The 3,841-nt window shown below is 42.4% G+C and overlaps 1 long non-coding RNA gene across 1 annotated transcript in view; it reads left to right on the top strand.

Moving 5' to 3' along the window:
* Positions 1-652: 652 nt before the first annotated feature.
* The window catches only part of LOC121100692, an 88,778-nt gene continuing 85,589 nt past the window's right edge, over positions 653-3,841 (top strand). The window contains exon 1 of the long non-coding RNA XR_005832426.1: positions 653-966. This is a non-coding gene — a long non-coding RNA (uncharacterized LOC121100692). The remainder of the gene's footprint in view (positions 967-3,841) is intronic.

Genomic DNA, 3,841 nt, shown 5'->3' with positions numbered 1-3,841 from the left:
AATTACACTAGCATAAAAGGCATATAATTTGGGACTATCCTAGGCAGTGCAGTCTGCGGTCACTCTATTCAGGACAAAATATAAGGTCGCCTATTGCATCCAATTACCTCTCTATCCAAGTATTGGTATTCTAATCAAACTGGGCTGCTTATAGAAAGAAGGGCCATGATTGGGGCACCTGGGTGGCTCAGTCACTTAAGCGTCTGACTCTTGGTTTCAGCTTGAGTTGTGAACTAGGGGTGGTGGGATCAAACCCTGTGTTGGGACCCCTGCCCAGTGGGGAATCTCCTCTCCCTCTCTCTCTCTCTGCCGCTACCCCCACTTGCGTGCTCTCTCTCTGTCTCTCTCTCTCTCAAATGAGTAAATCTTTTTTTTTTTTAAAGATGTGTCACAGTTGACAAAGTGATAGGCTGTATTACATGGTATAATCGTGTTTCCTTGTTTTATTTACTCCCCCCAACGTTCTTTTATAGAAGCATATTTTTATGACATGCTAAGTAAAAGAAAAACAAAAAACAAAGATGAGTGAGAAAATGTCTTAAGGAAGCATCCAGGACAGTGAAGGTCGTGGATAATGTGTTTGACAAATGGCTGAGGAAACCAGAACACTGGATGGGAAGCATGATTTGCATGATATCCGACCTCAAATACTTGAAAGAGCATCATTTTTAAGCAGGAAGGGGCAAATGCCGTACTGCAGAGAGCAGAGCATAGACAGATTCATGTTTTTTAAAATCCAAGGAAGCACATTTTAATTCGAGGAAGAATTTGAACACTTACTGGCAGAGAACAGATTGCCCAATGAGAAAGAAAACAGTGACACCAGCAGCGTGCACGTCAGAGTTGAGCAGGTGGGTGGGGTCAGAGGGGACTTGATGCTTGATGCTCCCCATGGTGCTGGGAATGCAACGTCCTCCGGTGAAGTGGCCGTTATTTCTGCCTGGCCAGCTTCCATTCCTCATTTTGGTAAGAGCCTGCCTGTGTTCTTTGTGGAACTGCTTCTTTTCCACCTCTCTGAGGTTTGAAGTTGGATAGAGCCAACGTCGTCCTCAGGCTCCGGCAAGGAGAATGTAGTTCTGATATAGACATTCAGTGTCTTGCATGTTTCTTAGCCAAGGAGGGCACATGGGTCATACTAGGCAAATCTGAATCAGTCCTAATAGCGTTTTTGTTTGTTTGCTTGTTTTGTTTTTTTTTTAAGATTTTATTTATTTATTTGACAGAGAGACAGCCAGTGAGAGAGGGAACACAAGCAGGGGGAGTGGGAGAGGAAGAAGCAGTCTCCCAGCGGAGGAGCCTGATGTGGGGCTCAATCCCATAACTCTGGGATCATGCCCTGAGCCGAAGGCAGATGCTTAATGACTGCGCCACCCAGACGCCCCTCGGGTTTGTTTCTTAAAGTAGGCTCCACACCCAGCATTGGAGCCCAACGCTGGGGTTGAACTTACAACCCTGAGATCAAGACCTGAGCTGAGATCAAGACCTGAACTGAGATCAAGAGTCGGATGCTTAACTGACTGAGCCATTTAGGCACCCCCAGTCCTAGTAGTTCTTTAGAAACTGTTGGGAACAATTCTTTTCTTGACAGGATTGCTGAAGGATAAGATGTGGGCCCAGAACTTGTGGCAGCCATCTTGCTAGCAGTAAGGGGAAGGCTTGCCTGAGAATGGAACCAGTGCTGGGGAAAGTATAGCCAAGAATGGAGAAGGGAAGATTGGGTCCAGGTGCTTTTTGGGCCCCTACATCTAGCAATACCTAAAGCCAGACTAACTGGATTTTTTAATTCTGTGTGCCAGTACATTCCCTTTTTAAAAGTTAAGCCAGTTGAATTGAGTTTCTATTATTTGAAACAGAAAGAATCCTGAATGATGTAGATCTGTTCCAGCAAAACTCGAGTGCATGATCATGTACTCCATAAATGTAGCTTGGCAAATTTCTACTAATTTCTGGTAGTTCCTAGCATTTCTAGTAGTAGTTTGTTGGTTTAGATATAGTTACGTACTATACGTTCTTGGAAATGATAAAACCTCATTGCTTTAAAAATTATATTTTACATTGATTTAGACAGTTTTTCCTATTTCATTTGAATTGTTGAAGCTTTTTAAATTGAAGTGTAGTTGACACACAATGTTACATTCGTTTCAGGTGTACAACACAGTGATTTGACAAGTCTGTACTTTACCCTGTGCTCACCACAAGCGTGGCTACCATCTGTCACCATGCAACACTATTACAGTACCATTGACCGTATTCCCTTTGTTGGACCTTTTAATGAATTCGGAGGTTTTGTTCCATAGTGTGTAGTTTATCTCAACTTGGTGATCCTCAACCTGGAGCTCCTGAAAGGATTGATAAAAGCACATATTATTTTCAGTGTTTTAAATTTTAGGAATAGTATAACTTTACCTGAGGTCCATGACCGGCTTTTAAAAATAGATTTTTAATGAAGGGATTGTTTGAAAAGTATTTTATTTATTTATTTATTTATTTAGAGATTTTATTTATTTATTTGACAGACAGCCAGCGAGAGAGGGAACCCAAGCAGGGGGAGTGGGAGAGGAAGAAGCAGGCTCCCAGCAGAGGAGCCTGATGTCGGGCTCTATCCCAGAACGCTGAGATCACGCCCTGAGCTGAAGGCAGGCGCTTATCGACTGCGCCACCCAGGCGCCCCCTGAAAAGTATTTTAAAAAAAAGAATTCACAACATTGGCAAAATATCAGGAGCTAGCTTGAGAGATGCTGTATTAGGTAGGATTCTTGATTTCCATCAGCGCTAGCTAGAGTTAAACAGAAAAGGAGTTTATTAAAAGGATATTAGATAGGTTACAGACACACTGGGAGGGCTGGAGAGCCCAGTTTCAGGCTAAGAATCCAAAGGAAAAGCTCCGAACTCTTAGCTTTGGTTTTCACAAGGAACTAATTGTTGTCACTGTCATGGGCAGTTGGTCTGTCTCCTCTCTCTCTCTCTCTCTCTCTCTCTCTCACACACACACACACACACACCTTCTGTTCTTGGTTTCTTGCATCACTAACTCCTTGGTCAAAAGTCTAGCTCTGAACCTAAGTCTGATGAAATTGTTCTGTCTTCAAGGGAAGCTGCTAAGTACCTAGTGTTCTCAGTCTCTGTAACAATAGGCTCTCTGCCCCACATCAAGACTTCTAAGTGGAGAGTTTCCCAAATATAGAAAGGGGCTTGTTGCTGTGCAGCCAGAATGAATCACCGATGTCCACTGTAAGCCCAGCCTTTGGCAGATCAACATCAGCTACAAGCTTCTCTTCATACTTAAAGTTCCAGAAAAACAATGCTTATTCTTAACCTAAAGTAACTTTTCTTCCCCATATAAAGGGAATGAGCTGAAGTCTTTTCCAGATTGCAGTCCAAGCTTTCTGGAAGATGTCCAGTTCTCCTGGAGCTGTTCCATGGTCTTGTCTCAATATCCTATGAACTATGCACTAATATTTAAAAGTTAACCACCACTAAAATACCCTACATAAATCAGTGGAGTAATGGAGGAAAATACAGGAAAACGTGATAGAAAATACAAATACACATGTGAAAGAAAATACAGATAGATGCTACAGTTCGTATTTTTGCAATTCATCTTTGTGCTCTATTTGTGTTTTGACTTGCTTCCTCCGTCAGTTTCCCCTTTCTTTTGCCCTCACCCAAGGTTTACCTATAACTTCATCCCTGAGAAAGCTGGCCCCTTGCCCATATTTCCTGTACTGTGTGGTTGTGGATTTCCTTTAACTTTTATCACTGGAAATGGCAGTAGTAAGAGTACCTCAGAAAACTTCCAGTAACATTTTTTTACTCTCATTGTATAATAGCAACACTCTTT

The sequence above is a fragment of the Ursus maritimus genome, unplaced genomic scaffold (genome assembly GCF_017311325.1).
Source record: "Ursus maritimus isolate PB19 unplaced genomic scaffold, ASM1731132v1 scaffold_5, whole genome shotgun sequence".
NCBI lineage: Eukaryota > Metazoa > Chordata > Mammalia > Carnivora > Ursidae > Ursus > Ursus maritimus.
This window is presented reverse-complemented; position numbering and strand designations above follow the sequence as displayed.